Raw genomic sequence first — 25,152 nt, forward strand, 5'->3', positions numbered from 1 at the left:
TGTAATTGAGAATTTCTCCCTGCAACAGCTGGATGCCATTTTTTTGTTCAGTATCAAAAACTGCTCAAATGCTTCATGATTGCTATTTAGGCTGGAAGCAGTTTTTCAGCATTTCAAAGCAAAGGGAATTTTGATGATTGCAGTAGTAGGACTTCATGCAATAAAAACATGAGCTGGACATGTTTAAAATTCATATGCAGGTTCCAGAAGATGTACTTTGCAATTGTGTACTTTTCACTGTGTACCATGAAAAACAGTAAACCATGTTTTTTGTTTCCTGTCTTCTATTACCTATCATTATTTTGAGGAAGAGAGAGATGAAAACTTACAGCAGTTTAAAAACATGGTAATTCTTACTTTGCTACCTACAGAAGTAAGGGTGAATTGATGCAATGTAAAGACCGTGAGAAAAATGGACACCAGTGTAATTTATGAAGGATTATTATACACTAGTGGAAATGTTATTTGAGGTACAGACGTTTTTAAACCTGTGTTGTGTTACAAGCACTTCTGTGATGTACAGATATTTTAGTCATAAATTCCATAGAATGTATAACAGATTGTAGTTGGGGTTTTTTTGTAACATTTCACTTGAATATGCAGGTGCAATGCAGAAACTTCCCTCACATATGTGGTGTGAATAAATATTTATCCATATATGCAATTATCAGATAAGAGGGATTGGATTAATGGGTCTCTATTCAGTACTTCAGACTAAAATTATTTTATGTATAATAATCATGGGCTAAAATTTTTACCTCCTTTCCTTCCTTACTTAGCAAAGGACTGACTGACTGACCTGTTAATGTGCTCTACAAATTTCATGAGACTTTTTTATGTGTTTTCTTCCATTGCTCATGACTAACCTGAAAGGAGGTTGTAGGCAGGTGGGGATCGGTTTCTTCTCCCAGGAAAGTAGCAACAGCACAAGAGGATACAGTCTTAAGCTGCACCAGGGGAGGTGTAGGCTGGACATTAGGAAGAAGTTCTACACAGAAAGAGTGATTGAGCACCCCAGGGGGGTGTGGAGTCACTGTCCTTGGACATGTTTAAGAAAAGACTGGATGTGACACTTAGTGCCATGGTCTAGTTGAAGTGGTGGTGTTAGGTCATAGGTTGGACTCGATGATCTCAGTGGTCTTTTCCAACCTAATTGATTCTGTGATTCTGTGTGAAACTGAGATAACAGTGCATACGTGCCAGATGCCACTTTGCTAGGTCTAGACATGTCTCATTCTTTGTTGACCTCTTTGCAGCAGCTGCAAGGCTGTTTGTGTTAGCTGCTTGGCTCTTCCTCCACAGTCTGTATGGAGCGAGAGTTTCAGCTCACTGGAGGTACCTGTGTCAGTCAGACATGAGCAAGGCAGGGTGAGAGGTTATTGACAGGAGTAATGCAGCAGCTGTAAGAGTGAGAGTGGTCATAGGTGTTGCCTGTGGCCTTTCTTTCTTTGCTCTCTTACTGGTTGCAATCAGAATTTTTTCTTTCTCTCAACCCTTTAGCACAGTTGTTAGTTTAGTGTTTTGTAACTATTTCTGTTTAATATACATAGGCTTCTCAGAGGGGTGGCAGATACAGAAAATTGGGGGGTTCATTTTTTTTTTTTAATTTGCCTCTGTTTATAGTTTTCTGCCTGCTTCAGAGCCAAATTCTTCATGCACATAGCATGAAAATCTCACAGTGGGGCAATCTTGGGTAAGGAGCTGTGAAAGCTTCTTACTAAAACCAGATTTGGAAATATTAAGGCTTTATATAACTGATTCTTTCAGTTACAATGAAGAGCAAATTAAAACCATTTACCTCCAACTAGAATAGACTGCAGAACTTCCCACTGGTGCTGATGCAGGAACATTTCATAAAGAATATTTTATTCCTCCTGTGGATTGATGTTGAGGGAAAGCCTGTACTTGGGATTTTTCCTTTATCTCATGTACAGACTTATAACTCAGTTTCAAAAGCAATTAATATTTATGAGGTTGGGCTGAGAATAATACAACTGCGGTGAGACGGTGAAATGTCTGCCATTCACACACTGCTGTAGAGTGATATAAATACATATTTAAGTTTGAATTAATTAAATTTTATTTAATCCTTTCTCTGTGAACTTGTAAACAGATACCAGCGAATATCAACACTAGTGCATATTATTGGAAAGTGATGTGCTGTCAACATAATTTTAGGCACATTTCATTTCTTGCATAGTAGTTATCACTAATTCAGAACTTTAAACTTTTTCTCATTGGTGTGCTAGCTGCTGAAATCAGAAGTTTTTTCCAAGGTATAAATTGTTTGTGCTTTGGATACAGAAACAAGGGAATGCCAATAGTGATTGTCTAGTCACTTTCTAAAGTAGCGTAATTAAAAATCACATTTTGCAGAGCCTTTTAATTGGCATTGATTTTAATCCTTTATCGTTAAACAGCTTCAGGTTGGCTTCTTTTCAGTTTAGAGTGAAGTATAGTCAGAAGACTGTATCACTATAACTGGTGCCAAATACAATCAGACTAAAAGTGCTCAACTTCTCAGCCCGCCTTCTCTGGCAGGATGATGGAAGATATGAGCAGTTTATTATGGTAACATGGTGCTCTTGATGTCTTGGGGAAAATAAGTTATTTGCTCTGAGTATGGACAAAATCTTAATGTGTTATTATTACTGTAGATCAGGAGCTGAGCTGTAGACATTGAAGTATTGCATTAATATTTGCTGTGCTTGGATTAGCTGAATTGGCAGCATATTTAAGTAGGGACTTGGGCTTTCTTATTATTTACTTAATTATATTTGTAATTTACTGTGGCTGAGTACTCAGCATGATTTTTAATTGTCTGAGGGAGACTGTTAATTTTACCAATGAGGTTCAGTAAGTGTGTGTGATATTGCAGTCTTGGCTATACAGGAAGAAGGTTGAGTTTTGTGTTCATTGCTAAGCTTTATGGTATTCCCATTATTACTATGCTAGTATGCTTGTAATTAAATTTTTAGAAGTTTGTTTGCCTGTAGTTACTAGGCAGTCCTAATTTCTTTATTATTATTTTGCTAAAATTTGCAAATACATGAGGTTCCTGCCTATTTCTGAAAAAGTAAAAAATTGTTGATGCTAGTGGCTTAATATGCACTAAATTATGTTCTGAAAGAGGCCTCTTGTCAACATCAGAGGTGTTAACTGCCATTTGTCACCCTGGATACACATACCTTCATTGAAAGGTTACGGTATATATAAAGCCCTTCAAAGTACACATTTGTAATGGAACAGGTTTCAATTGTTAAAGTAGGTCAGTATCTTGATATTGCATACAGAAAAATGGATAGTCATGCACTTTGACTGAATTACTTAATAAAAATTGAGAAGTGGGGGGGGGGAAAGTGAAAGTAAAAATATCAGATAAAAATGTGACCCATTTCCTTTAGAGTATATATTTGTTAATGAAAAATTGTTCATGCCAGAAGAAGACCAGGAATGTAAAGAAGCATCATGTAGAAGAGAAATCAAATGGTTTACTGTGTAATAAAACACTTGGAGACCTGCCCTTCATTTTGGCGCTGAAATTTAGTTTCATGATGATGGTCACACTGTGAATTGGTGTTCTGCACAGAAGAGGTACAGACATGATTATAGTCTATTTCTTAGAATTACAGATTTGCAGAATAATTTACATAGAAAGGAATTACAGGCAGTCATCAAGTTGCTGAGTGCCTTGTTTTACTGTGTGTTCAGTATCTCCCACAGTGGAGATGCCACAGCTTCCCTGGGTTCCGGGTTATTCTTTTTTTCCTGTTCTTTTCCACACTTTTTTCAGGTTTCTTTTTAACCAAATCTAGCTAAAACAAAATTAAAAAAAAAAATAAAAATGACTGCAATGTCAACTTTGAAATTATTTTTGTCCCATGCCCTGTTTTGTGCGTCAGGGATCAAAAGAAAGAATATAAGAACTTGGCAAACAAATGCTCATAGCCTCTGGATGTCCTGAACTTTGGTTCTTTCTGAGCTGGATGTTTCTGAACTTTTATAGTTATCTAAATTCAGGGGATTTAATTTTCCCACACTTTTCCAGACTTCTCTTGAAAGTGTGATTTGATGTCCACGACCTCCTTGTGGCAGCAGTTCCACAGCACAACTGCACGTTGCAGAAAGGGTCACCCCACTTTGTTTATTTGTTCAGCTTTCTTATTATGAATTTTACTCCTAACCAGCTTCTTTTCATGCCCTCTAGCTCTTGCACTGGGCAGAATGAAGAAAAAAATCTGAAAAAAATAACGTCACTAACCCTCTCCATGCCAGTCATCATGCTTTCATAATCTCCCATGATTAAATTTTCTCTTTTTTTATAGTCTTACCCTATTCATTGTCCCTCATGCAGAAGTCATTCTTTACGTACTGTCACCATCTTCCTGTTGTGTGAACCTTTTCTGGTTGTATCTCAAGATTAAATAAAATATAGGGAAGTGAGCAAAGAAGGCTAGCATGCATAGACATACATAAATAAGAAGGAATAAAAGCAAAATGGATGAAGAATTAAACAAATTTTAAAACTATTATCATATATTGGATTAGCTTGGGCTGTCGACATGGATAGTACCATGTGCAGTACAGAGCTTGGAAGTGCACTAGTCCATGACTATTTCTGAAAACTCTTATCATATATACCTACACATTCTTCTCAAATTTTATCTTTTTTACACGTTAGGCAGTAGCTTACAGTGTGCTTAACACTAGTGTGATACAGGTGATGTCTTTACATTGCCAGGCTTCAGTGTCTCTGTCATCACTAAATACATCTGACAAGTTAAAATTTCTCTTATCCAAGCAAACGTTGTCAGCTAAGTGAAATCCATCTGAGCCCAGCTTCAGCAAGGTTCTCAAGCAAGTCTTCAAACTTTGGAGTTTCAATGAGTTCAGAGAAGTCCTTACAACCCTTTCAATTTTATACTCTCACAGAAAATCTGAAATGGTTATGATGTAGTCAATATTGTAGTCAAATTAAAGCCTTTCTCAAAAGACATCCTGTCAACAGGAAATCTGTGCATTTCTGAGATAATTTAAAAGCAGTTTCTGGTTCTGTACTCTCTCTTGGTCCCACTGCCAATCTGATAATTTTATCATCCCATTTTTCCATTTTAAACATATTTTTCTACCCCTTCTGACAGAAAAACCTGCACAATCAACCAAGGAAGATCAACTGTACAGAAGGAACTAGAAATTTGATTCTAGAATTACAAAGAAATGCACTAAAGATAGTTATATACCTCAGGGGAGAGGCAGGCCCTCCAAGCTAACTCTACACAAAGTGTTGTCATAGGAGTACTGGTGGAATGTGTTTCTATCCTAACATTAATTCCAGAGACTCTGAACCAGTGTCAAAATTTAGTTCATCTTGGAAACAGGACTCATAGTAAATATAAAGACAGTAACAAAGGGGAGGCTGCAGCCTTCATCTCTTTCACTGCTCTAAAGCCCCAGGTGCTTTAGAGGTCAAAGAATTACCAGAAATAACCTCCTTCTGCATATAAAGGCAGTTCCTGTCCTCTTAGCAGTTACTTGGAACAATTTCAACCCAAAGCTTTTTACTAAGATGTGCATCTCACTTCCAAAGGAATTCATTTAAGGAAGTTTTCTAGCCAATGGGAAGTGGGACATCAGACTCTGACTGGGTTAGGATCTTCCGGTTTTGTAAGCATGAGTTTGTAATATTTGCAGGTTATTTTTGCTCTGAAAATTTTTACTTGTTTTTTTATGACAACTGATCCCCAATAGTTAACTGTGATGTGTAAAGGTATTTCTTTGAATGAGCATCAAGAGATTAAAATAACTTAGGAACATATCAAACAAGCTATTGTAGTGATAAGTCTTCAATATAGTCCAAGACTAGTATCAAAACACCTTTAGCCACATTTTTTTTCTCCTTTAATATGCTTTAAAATAAAAGTTCAATTTGTGATGTTAACTGCATTTACAAGACAGAATATTCATGCTTATTCTGGCTTGTACTTACCAATTGTTCACATTAAAAAAAAAGACTGAATAAAATAGGCTAGACCTTTAGGTGATGAGAAACAAAACTTGAAATAGTGTGATGACTCATATAGCACAAATATAGAACACAGAGGAAAACCATTTATTTCTGTTAGTCTGAGTAAGTAGTACTGGAGAAATAAAAGGGAAAAACATATATATCATTTTCCTTACAAGAGAGAGAAAATGGCTTGGAAATAAGTATTTTCAGTTTATATAATTTTAAAAATTCATATATTTTAATGTGCAGTGACTTGCCATTGCAATTTTGTCCACTACCCATCAAATGCTGGTGGGGAAGCACTGTTTATATAGCTGGGTAGTTGTTCAAGTTTTCTCACCATTCTCCTCTGCTTTTCCAGACAGAGGCAGAAGGACTCTATGGTGCTTATGTAGTGTGAGAAAAGGTTGTAGAAGGGTGAGAATGGGGGAGAGGTGAGCTTGCAGAGATTTACTGAGGAATCCCTAAACCTTGCATCTTTGTGTAAAAGAACAGACAAACTCTTCAGCATTGTGCGGAAAGAAGTAAAAACATTTGAGGTGGCACCACAAATGCAACATTTTGCAATCTCTTTTTTTGTACTTTTTTCTTGCAAGAAGGGGAGCGTGGTACCATGTGAAAATCTTGCCATGGAACATTGATATAAAACCTCTCAATATTGCTGTGATTTTTAATGAATACATAGGTACTTCCCATGTTAATAATTTTATCTTGTTTCAGGCTAGTAGTTTTAACTGCTACACTTTGATTGTGTTTCAGAACAGTCAAGCATCAGATATTGGAACTGACATCCGAATTAAAGAGTGTGTGAAAAATCTCTTCCCTCTTTAACTGTTGAAACAAACTAAAATGGAAAACTGACTAAAGGAGGTGAGTCCTTTCTTCTTATTCTCTGATCATTCTCCTTGATCTGTCTCTGCATCACTTTTATTCTTTTTTCTCCAGATTTGCTTCCTGCAAAGGCAGGGAGCCAAATGATTGCAAATTTTCAACTGCTTTAATGGAAATGAAGGTAGCCTGGAAAATTATATATATATATGATAACTCATCTCTGTACTTACCTAGTTATGCCAGCCGAGGACAGTGTTAATATCAGGTGTCTTTGAATGTTGTGGTGAATGATTTTCACAAGTCTAACATGAACATAAAAATGTAGCATATAAAGTTAAATGTTGAGTAGAGCCCCACAGAGCCAACTGTACCATACCTGTGGAGAGAGTGTAGGGAATATAAGAGGAAAGGATTGATTTGGCCTAGAGGAGTATAAGAAAAGGGATAGATCAGAGCCAAAAATGAAGTATCGAAGACAATCATCTTTGAAGCAACATTGAAAGGACCTGGAGAAACTCTGGTAAGGAAAGAACTTCCTTTTCCGCAGTTTCCACAACTATTTTTATTTGCTTTTTTTTCTGTTTTGTCTGGTTTCTTCTTTACATTAAGAGCTGAACTGATAGACATACTGAAGATAAACTGACCTCTAGTTTCTTGGACACAACTGGAATAGCAGTGAAACATCTACATATAGTGAACTATTGGCATTTCCCAAAACTAATCATATCAAAACAAATTAAAATCAATTCCACACCCTGTTTCCTTATTACCACATGGCAGACTTAAGATATATACACTAGAAACAGGGAGAGTTTTTTTAATTTGTATGTCTTTTTAAAAGGCTGGTCATTCTGCTCATGATTTGATATGATTTTAAGAGTAACTCTTGGAACTATGACATGACTCTTTACAGTTTAGCTAGAAGGAATTTAACTGTAATGTTAAATTAATCATATATTTGGTTATGGGTATATTATGTTAGGTATGATACTGTGCTTCAGTTTTTAAATTTCCCTGTGTGGAGTGTGAGTTTAAGATACTTAATTAAATGTTTTACATCTAAGGAATACTCTTTGTATCACTCCAGAGTGATCTTTTTTTCATTGTTTTCCATTTACATGGAAAAAAATTCAATGGATACCCCACTTTATAATTTCTTACAATTAGAATGTTATCTAATTATCCAAGAATAACAATTGCTTTGTATTTTAGTAAACTTACCTTAAGAGGAGAAAATAGCAGTGTGCTGCAACATTTTCATAGCCATAAAATTGTATCCATGGTGACTCATTATACTTTACATATATATATGTATATATGATTCTACATGTTATATATGATTCTGCATGTTATATATGCAGTATACATGTATGTATTTATATATTAGAAGTATATATTTCTATGTATCACTAGAAAAAGTGATACATTTTCTTTGCAGAATAGGACTTGGAAGTGGTGTTCATTTTCTGATAATGTGAAATAATTAGAACAATTCAGCTACCTTTGCCTCAGGTTGGCCTTCTATAAAAGTCTAAAACTTTATTGAAATGATGACATAATGTTTGCAGTGGTGTGATTTTTTCCCAAGTAGAAGTTGGACTTTTAACTTAGGAATTTGTTTTTCTCAGTAATACATTTACTTATCACTTATATATATTTATATCAATTATTATGTATTGTCATACAGACAAAAAATAAACCCTATCCCCTCATTTCCCAGTGTTTTGGGTAAAATGGATACCTGCAGCATTCCCAGAGTTAAGTTTCTTGTGGCTGTGCTGAGTTTTGGCTTTTGTACCTATGCTCCTGAATTTGGGCATGTGTCTTTTTGAAGGGTCAAGGAAGTTAAGAAGATGCAGTAAGAACATCATTACTGCTGTGTAGTCACCTCTGCAAAAATTAGGAAATGCCAAAATGCATGTTGTCAGTTCAGATGTATCATGACATTGCTTTCCAGCAATGTCATGTACCATTTTTTGCAATACTTTTACTTGAAGTTCACCTCAATATAGATGTTTTCCTTTTTTAATGACTTAGAAGTAACCTTGTGATTAGTTATATGATTAAATTTGATTCTTCTTATGATGTTTTGTAGAGTCCACCTATTTAATTGATCCACCTAGTTTTAGATATGGTATTTAATATTTTAGGTAGGTATTTGTAGATATGTACAGACACACATACTCCTCATATATCAACAAGAAGCAAAGGTATCATGTCTTGGAATAAACATTTTTTTTACCTGAGTGTTGGGAGAAGATGTGTAATGGAACTTTTTCAATACAGAAGATTGTATTGGAAAATGTAGAAGGAATTGATTTTTTTATTGGAAATACACTGTTAGAACTAGACAAAAAAAGCCCCATTCATGTTAGAATAATCTGGATGGACAAAATGACCAAAACTAAGAACTCTCTTGAGGATATAGATCCTTTTCAGAAGAAACACCAGTTTCTGTGAAGCTTGCAGTCAATTTATTGCCCTTCTGTAAAGGTAACTTTTTGCTTAGGGCAAACAGATGCAAGGTAGGGGCATAAGAAATCTCTTAACAAAGGAATACAAAAGAAAACATTATGGCATTGAAGAAGGTATTTTGATCAGAGATACATTTATTCAGAAAGAACAGGGTGTAGTCCATTTATTTTCATAAGAAATATATTGTCAATATCGAGTTGGACTCGATGATCTTTGCGAGTCACTCCCAAGTCAGAATAATCTGTGATTCTGTGAATATATTGTTACTCTTTTGTTCAAGGGAGATGCAGACAGAACTTAAATATGCTATTAAATCAAGATATGTTTATCATCAGGAAGGAGATGACTAGGCTTTGAAAAAGTCAGATTAGGAGAATTTATATGAAATATGTTAGGGATGCGGATGAAATTGAACTTTAATGAAATTAAACAAAAGAAATATAATTAATCTTCTACAATGAGAATGTATGGAAGTAATTTAAACCTTAAGGTCTTCTTGTCTTATTGAGAGACAGGATAGAGGATGCTTTGCTTGATCTAATTATGCAGCAGTCTCAGGCCCTTCAAAATATTGTTCCTTAGGGGAAAAGGACACAAGACATAGAGAACAAATTACCAGTTAAAAGACATGATGATCTTTGATGCAGTACAAGGGAAAGCATAAGGTATTTTACTAGTAATCCTGGTGTGAAAGTAACAACTGTAATGAGAAAAATTAGAAATATTGCCTCAGGTAAAGTACACTGAGAAGGCACAAAAGCTTGGATGAGGCAAAAGTACTGATATCAAATATAAAGAAAAAAACAGATTTCAAGTACTAATTGAAAAAAATGATCATGACTTGCTTGGGTTATTTTAAAGAAAAATTTAGACAAGAGTTTTTATTACAGCTTGAATAATAATTCCATGGTCAGTTTTACAAAGCCCATGAATCAGAGAAAAGAAACTAAACTGACTATGAGATAAAGAGATGATTTGTCTCTCTATTAAATAAAATAGGACATTTCAAATGAAAATACATTTCATACATACCTACTTCCTTCTCAGCTTATGGGAAAAGCAAATATCAAAATAAAAGACAGGAATAACTCTTTTAAGCTTTTTGGTATCCAGGGCAATTTGGAAGTCCAGGAGATATCTATAACGTTTTGGGATGAGCTCTATACTGCAATGTCTTGGACACTTCTTAGGTTTGAGTGCTGTAATGACAACAATAATTTCATAACATCTGTGTAGTAGTAAGGGAAAATACAAAGTTACAGAATCATGGAACCACAGAATGGCTTGGGTTGGAAGAGACCTTGAAGATCATCTAGTTCCAACACCTAGTGCATAGGTGGAGAAAAGATCAAAAACTTCAGAAGAAGAGGTGCTGAGAAAGGAGTCAAATATTAGATCAAAAGTTTCATTACTGCTATAAGTAAGGAAACAATCATTAACAACTAGAAACTGTAGAGTTTTATCTTTGAGCAATAAACAATCGTGAGGAATTTGCTTACCTGAATTAAATATATAAGTGGGGGAAAAAAAGAAAAATAAATAGAAGGGTTGGTATTTGATATAGCTAAGACCATAGAGAGACTTTTTTAATGTGTCAGTCTGTAAAAAAATTTCACTTCATCACACCTAGCAGAAATAGAATACAATTCATCACAGCTGTAGTCATTTTTGTATCAAAATTTATTTCAGAAATGGACCTTTGGTCTCCTACTTTTTGACAGTTGGTGTCATCCAGATATGTATAGACTGAATTCGAGATGAAGATGTGGTCCTTCTTTCTATGTCGTCTAGATTGACCCTTTTTTTGAAGCCTTCAGATCAATTTTTGTTTTACACTGTCTTTACAGCATGACTACATTACACCTGCAGGATTTAAACAGCATAATTAAAAAATGTGCCTATTTATACTTTTATTTAAACAATAAGGTACCAAACAAAATCTTTTGTTTATTTTTAAATCATTACTTTTTATTTTAAATATTTATTTTATTTGTTTTATAGTATTTAACAAAGTAAAAAGGTTGGTAAACTCAAATGAACAGGCTTGGGAAAAAAGAGATAAAGTACCTTCAAGGCAGCATTGCCTGATTCTGAGCCCACCTCCCATTGCCTTGTTGAGATTGTGGAAGACAGGTGAAGAAGTGAGGCTAAATACTTAGGCATCTAGTCCTTTTTTATTTGTTACATCTCTTCTTCCTATTAATCCAATGGAATACTAAAGGATCCTTTAATTTTAAAATACCTGTCTTTGTGACTTTTTTTCTTACGGTGGGAATCACAACCAAAATAGACCTGCATGTGAGTGCATGACTGTTGACTTACATCCCTGAGGAAAGGGACACTGTACTAGAGATAGATAACGTTCTTGTAAGGTCTTTCAGAAGAGGTCATCCCTAGCTCAGGAAATACCAGAATTATTCTACCTTTTTATGCTTTTATATACTTTTCTTTAGGTATATATTTTCACTGTGGTTTGTGACAGTGGCTCAATGAGCCTTTGAATTCACTCAGCATGGCTATTTTTGTAAGTGCACACTACTGGAAGTGAATGCCTGTAAGAAGTTTGCATGGTGGGTCAAAAAGTAGTAACACCATTAACTCTGAGAAATGGAATATTTCTTGTATTCCCATAATTCTCTTCCAGTAAAAAAATTCAAGTTGAGCACAGTGGGAAATGCAATTTACTCCCATGGTATAAAATCATATCCCTGAAATAATTCACCTATCTTAGAAACACACCAATCTAAGGAACTGACACTGATTTTAGGCTGCTGATGTAGGAGAGATGCCTTTCTTTGGTTTCCATTGCACATCATAAGCAGACATAGGCATAATGATAAATATCTCACCATCTCCTGATGGCTTCATGGAATCACCAACTGCACTTTTATCCTGTTTTTTTATCCTTTTAATATTCAGAAAGAGTATAGAAATCATATCTGTCCTTATATAGTCTTCATTTATGTTTTTATATTATTATAACTACTACAGCAGTAACATAATAAAAAAATATGATTCAGATAATCCTCTGAGTCCAGTGTTGCAGAGATGGAACTGGCACTGTGCAAAATAAAAAAATAAATTTGTCCTTACTGAGTAGTGAAAGTCTGGCCAAGGTATGTTAGTAACCTCTTTCAATTCAGTGGGTAATTCAAAATTATAGTCTTCTGAGAACTTTATTTTATATTAAACTCTATCATATGGCTATTATTTTTTGCTGCAATCTGTTTTATTTCTATTGTATAGTTTCTACTTACCTTTTGTTTTGTTGCCCTTTCCTGCCAGCTCTTTTAACTACAGTCTGCATGCTGCAGATACAGTTTAAAAAACTGTCTAATGATTTGGGGAAAGGGCACTATAGTAGGGTAGGGGATCACAGCAGGGACGTGGCAAAGAATTCTAGTACTCACAGCTTGTATGCTCAAGAGAGACCACAACCATGTTTGGATGCAGTGATCATGTTCTCAAGACCAAGGGAAAAAAACCCAAGGAAACTGGTTTAACAAAGTATAATTCATCAAGAACAAAATGTATAACCCTGCATATTATTGAAGGTTTCTGAATTGCCATCGCTCTTTAAGCATGAACTTATCTGATCACACTGATGAAGTTTAAGTAGGCTAGAAATTTCATTGTAGTGTTTTTATTTTGCACATGAGAAGAAATATTTCAGTGTTACAAAATCAGCACAATGAAATAATTCACACCTAGGTTTTATGAGCTGTCTAGGAAGTTCTTCAAACAACTAAAATTCAGATCTTGTAAATCCTGAAAATCAGGGCAATTTCAAGGAATGAAAGAAAATATAAAATCATCAAAAGTAAAGTCTGGAAATAGTTCAGAAATAAGTGAAGTGATAAATACTCAGGAGTGTGAATTGCATAAATGTTTGGGGTGAGTGTGTATGTAAAGTATCATTTTGCATGTCCTGGATTGACATAAATCTAAGCAAATATTATGGTTAATTATTAGGCAGTATAAGAATAAAGATGTATAAAATGGGAATGTGATCTCATAAATCAAAATTCTGAAAAGGTTTTTAAGAGCATGGTACATTACCATCTGTAACAGGATTCTGCAGGTGGCTGGCACTACTTGGGCATACTAATATAAGCAGGTCACCTTTCTGTTCCAAATATGGCCACTCCAGGACATATACTTCATTAGGTACTCACATTTGAAAAAGTTGATGAAAATTAGAGACTTTGGGAGACGCCACAAGATTGGTTCAAATGGGAGTAAAAATAATGTCAGGTTTGATTCAGTACTGGGGAAAGAGTGGAGTTGCAAAACTTTTCTCTCTGTGGAAGGCAACAAAATATTGAACATCTGAGACTCGTGAGTGTGACAGAAAAGATCCAGTACATACAAGTTAAACCTCGATATGGAAGCAAAGTACATACTTTTTAAACAGAAGTAAATACACATTGGAACAATTCACCAAGCAGTGTTGTGGATTCTTGTAACTTAAAAGATTCCATTTGGAATTAAGTCTAGGATTGCTGAAGCAATTTAGGGAATTAGATGCTCAAACATCCTTGAAATGTACTCATTAAATTCTCCAAGATCTCTTGGGTTCCTCTAGAAATGCAGCAGAGCTAAAAGGAGTGTGCTGTTTCTGATTCACAATCGGGACTTGATGGAAGGCACTGTGAAGTAGTATGAGACAGTTTCTGTAATGTTACACAGCAGGTTAGACTATATTGTCCCAGTGGCCTCTTTTGTTCACAGTCAGTGTGTTTGTTTATGTGTATGTGAGAATAGCTAAAAAGTGTTCTGATCTAATAGGAGCTACTCGAGATTGCTGTTGAAGTACTTACACCCCATCTGTTTAAGAAGATGACTGTAATTCACTCATGTTACAGTAAGATATTATTTCAACTCCATTCTGCTGCTGGTAGGGAAAAGACTGAAAGACCAGGCCTGTGTGCAGAGGTGGCATGGAGATGGGATCTAAGAAACAGCTTTGTGTCTATTAGGCTTTCAGCAGCTGATTGGATTGCCAAAGCAGAAATGGTCAGTCATATTTCAGGACCTGCTCTGTGATCCAAGTATGTTGACCAGAGGAGGCGCTGAAATATTACTAGATAGGTATATTAACTGAGCATCTCTTGGTTTTCCATAATATTGTCTATATAAAGAATTCACTTCAGATCATTGTTTCTCACCAGGAAAACTTTGATCTTAAATGAATATGTCTGGCTGGCTCAATTTTGCTTTTATGAGAGCTACAATGAATTAGAGGCTATATCAACATGTTAAGCACCCAGTCATCCATCAGTGCAAGTGGTAATTTTGTTGGCACTGGGCACTGCAGCCCTGATTCTAGACATGATCTATTTTTTTTTCTTTTTTGCACTTGACTTCCTAGGATCTGCATCACTAAAATACGTCTGTAAACCATATTTGTTATCAGTACAAGTACTACTTCCAAGCCCATTTCCTAGCATTACTTTTAAGAGATACCATCTGAAATAGGATGGTCATGGAGAGCAAAGTAAAGCTCACTTTTGAGTAATGAAGATCACTTTATTCCTTGAATTATAGATGGATTCTTTCCTGAGTTTTGTTTACTCACAAAGCTGAGTTTCATGAAGCTCTAGAAATCCAAATTCTGCCTGATAAACACTATTTAAGTGTAGAGTAGAAACCTAGAATATTGAGGCTTTTTGTTTTTCTCTTTAATTTTTTTTAATAATATGAAAACAATTAATGTGGGAAAAATGAGTAGTCTGCTTATTAACACTTACTGGAATTACAACTTATGAGTCAGTTTTTTAAACTTACTTTTTGTTGATAAGAAAACCAGCTTATGTTATAAATCCAAGGTATAAATGGTTATAATTTGTGTAAAAGTGAATTGAGTCTAATATAAAATACAGAGATAAGTAAGTGTTTATATAGTGGTTGATATATCATAGATATATTAGAAATCTTTGTATCTAAGACATCAATATGACAACAGGGTCATAATACTGGGTTGTTTGGGCTGTATATAAGTATATAAAACCTATTCATCATCTTTACGAAATACACATCATTACCAGAATGCAAATTATGCTGATGAGATTGCTGCATTTCTCATCCTTATCATGGAGATCTCTCATGTGATCAGTCAAGTCCAACATGGGGAAAAAGCAACGTGTATTTTAGACAAATTACTGATAGCTACTGCTGTGAGTCTTCTTTGTACAGCTTGTCAAAGTTCAAACTAAAAAGCATCAATTGTGATACCCAATGAGGGGAAAAGTATTAAGAAAGCCAAATGTAAAATACATTACATTTTGAAGATCAAGGTGATCCAGCCAGGTACTTGAGTTGAAGGTGCTCAGCATCCAAAAATTGGATTGTTTTATGTTAGTAACTGAGAAGAGGAAAGTGCAGAATTAGCAGTTTGGGATTTTTGGTTTCTATAAGTGAGTGAGTAATAATGTAATTTAAGTCATCCAAAAAGTAATATATGTCCTTGTTAACATCAATAGTTTTCCAATGTAGCTATTCAAATTACGTACTCTAATTTGCTCCCGTGCCTCAGAGAAGTGTCATGCTTTCCTGTAAGACTCTTGTGATTTTAGCTTCAGAGAACTGCATGAAAATACCCTCTGGTCTGGAGGGTGCACTGCTTCCTGATGGGTAGACCTTGTTAAAATTAGGGGTTTTTTAACACAGTAAAAATTGAGTTATGCTGCTTTATGATAAAATAATTAAGTTCACTTCTTTATTGGCCAAATGAGTTTGAGAAATGCTTGCAACCGAATGCCATGCAACTTTTATATTATTTTTCTTTACATTACATTTTATGTACATGTTTATGCATATATGTATTAGTTTCCTTGAGTATTTAGTAAAAATAACAAATAAATGTAATTTTTTATTTCTACCTATTCAATTTGAAAATGTAACTCAGAAAGTATGCTCAAGGAAATGAGGCAACATAACTGTTCCAGGAGGTACAAAATGGACTGATTAGGTCAAAACATATTTTCTTTAATATACGATGTGGAATCTGTCCAAAAGCAAAATAATACTAGGCAGGACTGAAGGCAGTCAGTATGACATCAAGAAAGATATAACACTGCTGGGTTGAAATGCGACTTGAACTCGGAGCTTCTTAGATTTAAGATCAGAAGCAATCCCATATAAGAGGAATATATCTAAGCAACTTTGTAGGTAATGCAGCTATTTTAACTCACAGAAAATAAGAAAATAAGCAGGCTGTGATTCTAAAACCAGCACCTCCATGCTGATATCCTTGGACCATTGTAGGATCATTCTTAGTGGAAATTTGTAACAAGAATGAACTTTGTCCTGCAGCAAGATTTCTGATCTGACTTTGATTCTTTGATACTTGCTGACACGAGTCAGATTTCTTTCAGTGTCATGAGAAGAGCTAGTGTCTTAGAGCAACAATAAGCAAAGAAGCCCATGCTGTGGGGAAAGCATGACAGAAACAAGTATAACAGGGCATACATAGTTTTAGAAATTACCTTGTTTGAGAGAACATCTGTTTTAGGTTTAGACAAATTAGTACCTTGAGACTGTTTGGGTAGAGAATTGATCTCTTGTCGAAATGTCAATAGTTGGAGTATCTGAGAAAACAGAAAATGATTGCTACATCCTGATAATCTTTTACTAGAAGAATTTATTCATCCTCCACTTCCTGACCATTATAGCCTTCAACAACATGGTGAGTTTTTTATTTTCAATTACTAATCTTTACTGTACATGATACTATGGTAAGATTGGGGGCTTGTAGTGTGTCTTTTCAAAGTAATTGGTTAGCTGTCAGGAACCATGAAAAAAATCAATAATAGTAATAATTTTTGGCTCTTAAATTCTAAATTCAATGTTTTTTATATTGAACATCTGTCATATGTATAGCTCTGTATGGCTATTTTTTTTAGTTATATTTACTTTCTCTGGGGTTTCCTTATATTTACAGAAATTCCATAGAATCATTTAGTTTTCCAAAGATGATCGAGTCCAACTATTAACCTAACACTACCAGGTCCCCACCACTAAATCATGTCCCTAACTGTGTCTATACATCTTTTAAATAGCTCCAGGACTGGGGACTCAACTGCTTTGCTGGGAACATGTTCCAATGCTTGAAAACCCCTTCCATGAAGAAATTTTTCCTATTATCCAAACTAAATCTCCCCTGGCACAATTTGAGGCCATTTACTCTGGTTGTGTCACTTGTTACTTGGGAGAAGAGACCAACTCTCACCTTTCTTCTCAACTTTCTTTTTAGTTGTAAAGAGCAATAATGTCTCCCCTCAGCTTCCTTTTCTCCAGGCTAAACATCTTCAGCTCCTTCATAAGACTTGTGCTCCAGACTATTTGCCAGCTTCATTTCCCTTTTCTGGACATGGTTCAGCATCTCATTGTTTTTCTTGTATTGAGCGGCCCAAAACTGAATACAGGATTGAACATGTGGCCTCACAAGTGCTGACTACAGGGGGACCATCTCCTCTCTAGTCTTGCTGGCCACAATATTTCTGTTACAAACCAGGATTCTTGGTCACCTGGGCACAGCACTGGCTCATGTTCAGATGGCTGTCAAGCAGCCTGACCCCCAGGTCCTTTTCCACTTGGTAGTTTTCCAGACACTCTGCCCCCAGCCTGTAGCCTTGCATGGGATTGTTGTGACCCAAGTGCAGGACCCAGCACTTGGCCTTTGTTGAACCTCATGTAGCCTGTCCAGATCCCTCTGCAGTGCCTTCCTGCCCTCCAGCAGATCAACACTCCCACTCAACTTTGTGGTGTCTCCAAGCTGACTGAGAGTGTACTTGACCCCCTCATCCAGATCATCAATAAAGATATTGAACTGGAGCAGCACCAATACAAAGCTCCAACCAAAGGACCAACCTATACTCCTCCTCCCAAAGCTCTGTCACTAAGCAGAGGACTTCCTCCACCTGGGCACACCTCCCACAGGGACGCTGACTGCTCCTGTCAGGTACTGCCATAAGAGCAGGGCACAGTCCTGCAGCTGGCACTGGGTTGGAAGCCTGTTCCCACCAGAGCTCCATCTGGGCAGTTGCGTCAGCCCTTCCGGTGTATCCTTCCAGACCAATTACTTTCTGGAAACATATACCTGGCATAAATTATCTGGTTTCAGCTTAGATTAGGTACTTGGTTTGTAATTAAAATCCAAATGGTAGAACAAATTGAGAATGACAAATGCAGTTTATTGAATCAGTAGAAGACTGCTTTCCTGTTCTGTCTCCAATGCAGTTCCACTTTATTTACTGATTATATGCAAACTATCATTATGTTGTGGCACTTCATAACAATTCAGATATTTCATCAGAGATCCTTCTTGGTTAGAATGATTGAAATGAATTGGGGGAATAATTTGTATCATTGTAGTTACTGATAATTTGTACTGCTACACACTATCAAACTGTTCATTTCATGTATGTTCAGGATATGAAACCATATTTATTTTCTGTGAGGAAATCTTGAATAAATATAAAGCTTTGCTTTTTACAGAGATATGATATAGTATTCCTTTATAACTTTGCAAAATGAAATGCCTTCTGCTGAGTAGATGGACCTCTGTGCAAAAGGAGACAAAAATTCTAACTTTGAAATATTACTAGTGTTGGTCATCCTTCTAAATGTTTATTATCTTATAGTCTTATTAATAACTGCAGCACTGCTAAAACAAGGGAAGGTGTATGAGGCAGGAATATTGTATCGTTTTCTTACAGAAAAACAGAATGCAAATTTTTGGCATATTTTTCAAACTTGAATTATTTATATATCAAACATTACTCTGGCAAATCCTGATTATACTTATATGAATTCTCTTAATCTTTTCAACAGTTTACCCTGAAGTTTTTAGTGATCCTCATGACTCACCCAGAATCTATGAAAGCTGGGACTTTCATGTGTAGCTATATTGATATATATTTCTTTTCTAATCATAAAAAAATCTTATCTCTTTATTTTTGGGAAAATAAGGTATTATTTTGGTGCAAAACTGGTTTAATTGATTCATGTAACTGGTTAATTATAACAGCTCAGCAATAACACAATTAAAAAATGTGATTCAGATAATCTTTTTAGTTCAGTGTTACAGGGATGGAACCTGCAAAACCTGTGCAAAATAAAAAGACAAATTTGTTCTTGCAGACTAGTGAAAGTCTGTCCAAGGTACGTTAGTAATATCTTCCAATGCACTGGTAAGTAATTATACAAAGTAATTATACTTTTCTGTTCTGATCATCATGACAGCACCTGATATGTTGATACACATTAAGCATTTAATTTCCTTCATGTCCTCTAGTGCAAGTAGTGATGTGAGGGTCCTGAAAGTGGACAGATCTCCAAGAGGACATGTACTATTTACGGCAATTTTGGAGGACAAATAGGTGTCTCAGGAAGGCAGTTTTTTTGCGAATGACGAAGCTAGTGCTTGAGTAATCCGTGTCTCTGTTATCAGATAAGATTGGCGACTTCAGTGTTTGAAACTCCTCTGGGAAATGGGGAAGCTTAGTGGGCTACTAATAGTCTTTAATTCCTTCCACCGATGCTGTTAAGTCCAGGTGTTTGACAGGACCCAATTAATACAGTGTTTCTGCTGTTGCTGATTTCCTGGGCATGCTTGTCTCCCATGCTGTTACCATGGGCTCATGGTTGAGGAAGTCTTTTATTGATAAAGCCAAAGAAAGCTTGCTCTACTGTGTGTGGGATTCTCTGGGAAATAAATCTATTGCTGAGCACCATTAGTTCAAACCTGCTGTCATCACTTAGCCCACAAATAGATTGTGTCAATGTTAGTGTTGTAATTTTGGTTTTCAACTTTGATTGCTGACCTTCTGCTTGTGGGTATAATATAAAGGCTGGCAGAGATGTGTACTCACTGGGAAGAGTATTATACCAGAAATTATTATCCTTTGGATAGCCAAGGATTTTCTATTTATCTGAGCATGAATGAGTCTTAAATTGGGCTAGAAAAATCAGCAGTGTAATTGATAAGTGTTATTGCTTACCATAGCATACTGTTATTTATTTCACAATTTATGTACAGCTACCCAGAGATTGTAATGATGGGAATATAATAACCCTATCTGTAAATAGGTATTTTTCTTCAATGTATACATTATCTTTTCCTATAAATGAATTATTTTTTCTGTTAAAATGTGAAGGTACTACCTATTGAACCAATTCTGAAATTACCATTTAATATCAGTCACAATTTTATTTTGCTGCATTATACTTGCTCTTTAATAAGTTTCATGATTTACTTTTCATTCTCAATTCTCATTCTCAAATCCTTTCCACAAGTGGCATTAGTCAGGGTGCTATGGATGAGTACATCTTACCCAAGGTAACCTATCCGAAGTCAGTGGCTTAGTCTAAGATAGTTGTCTAGGATCTGCCTTTAGGCCATGAAAATAGCAGCAAAAAAAGAATTTTTGTGACCAAATCCCTAAATGAGGAGGACAGATTACCCTGCTCCCATCTCTAGATATGCCTCTCTATAGGTCTAGCAGAATCACTGGCAAAGAGCTGAGACTTGGTGACCAATGTTTAAAAAAATGAATCTTACTGGGAGTTTATTAAATTACTGTTATTCAATAATAGACTGGTTTTTGCAGATCAGCTGAAAAAAGAACAGTTAAGACCAGAACTTATTTCTAGTTATGTGCAGCTTTCCAGTATGAGTTACAATGTGTAATTTTGTAATCCATGTATTCTCGAATGAATTAAGAAATACAGCATCACAAGAAACCGCCTGAAAGCAGTTTTGTTTAGTAAGAGAAATCTGTCTTTCGTTCCCTGTTATTCTCAAAACATAAATTTAAAAAACCAATCAGACTTGCAGCATCTATATTTTACACTCTGTGTGTTCTTTAGAATAGAAATTTCATTCAGAATTTATTCACAGTCATATTTCTCAAAAGCTTTTTTAGTCCATGCAAAGTACTGGAAGGCTATGTAGTATCTAATGTACATTTGCGGACTCTGGTCTGTGACATTAAATGCCAACATCTAGAAAGTATTCTTCAAACATCATCTTTCCCCTCCTCGTGGTTTAAAAAAGGGATTTTTCTTCAATGAAGTGTCTCCCCAGCGTGCTTTTTCTGCTTTTGAGAACAGGAAAGTGTTTGGTAGGCATTTTACTTATGTATTTTCCCGTTGGCCTGAAAGTCTCTATTTACTTGTTATACATTCTTTCTTCTTTCCATCCTCCTGCTTTTACAGGAGCTAAGGAATATGGACTAAGTGCCACCAGTCACCCCAGCCATTTCTGTTCCTTGAACTGCTTTTGTCTAGCAGCAAACACTTTTTTCTGCTCACTTTTTAGTTCATCCCAGTAGGGATGATTCTTCCCCTAGGAAAGGATTATCTAGTTTATGAAATTTATCCTGTAGCCAGACCTAACAGCAAGAAAGTTGCCTGCTCTGGATTATAGAGACAGGAGAAATGGGTTTGCAAAAGACCAGAGCATTTACCATCGCTTCAGCCTGTTACATAACAGAATTCAGGGTTGCCTTTTCATGGCAGAAAACAGATTGTCAGGGGAAACCAACATGTCCTGCTTAGCAGGAGAAAGTTTAGTTATAACAGAGGAATGGCTGGACTTCAGGGGGATAAAAAGACTACCAGGTCTTTTATTACATATCCTTTTCCATAAAATACAATTTACTATATGAAGTGTAAGTCTGGCAGTTTTCTGAAGTGCAATGAACTATCTCTTAACCCAGAATATTAATAGACCTAAGAAACCTGCAATGCCAGGCATACTCTTCTGGTAGTCTGTAATCATCCCATTTTTAATTATTAAAATTCATAATTTCACCTTTTATATTACTGCTATGTAATCTCAGACTGAGAAATCATCTGCATTTTTCATAATATTTGTTACTAACTGTGAGTTTGCAGACCACTTTAGCTTACAGTAGGAAATATTGCTACCAAATAAGTGATGTATGATCTGTTCTAAAATAGTATAATTTGACAGAATGTATTATTCAAACTATAGCTGAAGTGGGATCTAAATTCTTCATAGGCCTTGGAATGGATCTGAAGGGTGCTGGGCAGGAGGCTATGGTGGGGCATGAAGTTCGCTCTACTTGCATTTAGCAGATTCCTTCTTTCTCTGGAATTACATACTAGAAAAACCAAGGCACATGAAGGTGTTATACCTTTGTCTTTGAAAATATATTCTGTAGAGCTCAGATTTCATTATTAATATTTTATACTGGGGTTTTTCTTCTTGGTCCTTTTTCTGTTTCCATTATAGAGCAGAATTTATGTGACAATATACTAAAGATATTGTATATTGTTATTCAATATAGAACAACTTATAATGTAGGCCTAAAAACTAGGACACCTCAGAGGACAGTCCATGCTTAAAAGTATTAGATAATAAAGTATTAGTATTAGATAAATAAATTGGTATTAGATAATAATTTTTGACCAGCAATCAAAAAAAACCCATTTACGCATATGTAAAGGCATCCTACTTTTTCATTTTCAACTTGGTATTTATTTTGTTTGTGTCTAATTTGTAACAACTCAAGCACAGACTATTTTGTAAAGTCCTAATTGGCAGAAAGGCAAGGAAAAAGGATTTACACATACCTGTATACCTGTAATGTATACTGGTAAGGTATCTGTAGTGTCCTATTTAGATGGCAGTGCCTGACCTTTTCTGATCATTCTATCCTCCCTGTTTTCCATATTATCGCAGTTTGGATACCAAATGTCACACTTCTGCAAAGTGCAACCTGGCAACATGCATGTTACCATACTTAGCTCTTTCACGAGTCCTAAGTTATACGCATACTTATTGGATGTGTTTATTAAAAAAAAAAAAAAAACAAACAAAAGAAAAAAGGGAAAATAATTACTGGGTAACAGGGAATAAACTGAGTGAGGAGTAAAAGTCACACAGAGCCTTTTCATAACGATTTTCTGTCAGATTAGGGATTAAAAATACGGCCTTTATTATTGGGCTGCTCCATTTCCATAGAAGATAAGAAACTACTTTTACCTGTTTCATAGAATTAATGATAGTATTTGATAGTCTTTAAGGAATTAATTTGACAGTTTGATAATATTTACTTGCAGAGTAAAACCTAGCAACTGTAAATGTAAATTTTAGGTAAGTTGTTTTTGTTGCTTTGTCAGTGTTTACAAAAGTCACAAATACTTAAAGGTACTGTTTTAATTTTGGAGAAATGTTTTGTAGACTTTGTATGAAGAATGTATTTTTGATTGAATGCATACAGTCTTGTATCATTGCAAGTTTCTGAGAAAATCCCTCAATAGAAGTATCACCTGTAATTCTTCAAGTTCTATCACTATTCACTGACTTTTATTTTGCTTTTTAAATCATTGTCTCTACAATGGTTCTACCTAAAGGGACTATTAAAATTCAGAGTCATTGAATCATGCAGAGTGAGAATGTTTGTGCATGTGCTGTGCAAGTTAATAAGCAAGAAAGTTTATACAAGCAAAGACTGTTTTATTTTATATGGATGTAATCAGAGAGCTTTTTCAAAGCAGAGCTACTTTGTTTCCACTTCATAGTAGAACCTAAGTTGTGATCAATCAATTATGAAAGTATTAGATAATAACTTCTTAAAAGAGTAATTATTAATTAGTAATGTTACTCCACAACTTCAAATTACTATGCATAGGAAAATATAACCTGGAATACACAGTCAGTGAAAGTAGAGGAGGAGGAGTGATACCATGCTGCCATAGACTCAGAATAAGGAAAGCTCTGAAGAGGTAGGAAAGCTTAAAAAAAGACAAAAGAAAATGTCTTGCCTCATTAATATTTTGTTTTATAACTTTCTGTCTTCAGTAGGGCACTCAACTTCCATTGTTCTGAGAAGTGCATTGTTTATCCAGTTTGATAGGTAGATCATAGCAACATAGAATTATAGAATGTTAAGTGTTGAAAGGTACCTTAAAGATTATCTAGTCCCAAACCCCCTGCCATTGGCAGGGACAACTCCCACTAGAATCATAGAATCATAGAATGACTTGGGTTGGAAGAGACCCTAAAGATCATCTATTTCCAACCCCCACCTTAACATGGACAGAGATGTCACCTGATAGATCAGGTGGCTCAGGGTATCACCCAACCCGGCCTTGAACACTTCTAAGGATGGGGCATCCATAACTTTTCTGGGCAACCTCTTCCAGTGCCTCATTACTCTCACAGTAAAGTATTTCTTCCTAACATCTGACATAAATCTTTCTTTTAGTTTAAAACTGTACCCCTTGTTTTGTCACTATCTCCCCCTTTTTTACTCCCCCTTTAAGTACTGAAAGGTCACAATAATGTGTCCCCAAAGTCTTTTCTTCTCCAGGTTGAACAATCCCAACTCTCTCAGCCTATCTTTATAAGAGAGGTGCTCCACCCCTCTGATCATCTTTGTAGTTCTCCTCTCCAACAGATCCACTTCCTTCTTGTGCTGAGGACTCCAGAGCTGGGCACAGTACTTCAGCTGGGGTCTCACAAGAGCGGAGTAGAGGGGCAGAATCACCTCCCTCAACCCACTGGCCACATTGCTTTTGGTGCAGCCCAAGATGTGGTTGGCCTTCTGGGCTGTAAGTGCACACTGTTGGCTCATGTCCAACTTTTCATCCACAAGAACCCCCAAACCCTTTTCTGCAGGGCTGCTCTCAAAGAGTTCTTCTCCCAGTCTGTGCTCATGTTTGAGATTGCCCTGACTCATATGAAGGACCTTTCTCTCAAACTTGTTCAACTTCATGATGCTCTCATGGGCCACTTCTCAAGCTTGTCCAGGTCCCTCTGGATGGCACCTCTTCCTTTTGTTCTGCCAAATGCACCACTCAGCTTG

At 35.8% G+C, this 25,152-nt stretch overlaps 1 protein-coding gene across 13 annotated transcripts in view; it reads left to right on the forward strand.

Moving 5' to 3' along the window:
• The window catches only part of DLGAP1 (DLG associated protein 1), a 413,568-nt gene that overhangs the window by 138,490 nt on the left and 249,926 nt on the right, over positions 1–25,152 (forward strand). For 10 of the 13 annotated variants that reach the window (XM_051773060.1, XM_051773075.1, XM_051773094.1 and 7 more), the window contains one exon: positions 6,767–6,877. The gene's annotated coding sequence lies outside the window, so the exon portion shown is untranslated. Of the gene's footprint in view, positions 1–6,766; positions 6,878–16,980; positions 17,001–25,152 lie in introns of those variants that run through there. The other 3 variants (XM_051773102.1, XM_051773135.1, XM_051773127.1) reach the window with 2 other exon arrangements.

The sequence above is a fragment of the Manacus candei genome, unplaced genomic scaffold (assembly GCF_025592945.1).
Source record: "Manacus candei isolate 608988 ecotype Guabito, Panama unplaced genomic scaffold, ASM2559294v1 h1tg000008l, whole genome shotgun sequence".
Lineage (NCBI taxonomy): Eukaryota > Metazoa > Chordata > Aves > Passeriformes > Pipridae > Manacus > Manacus candei.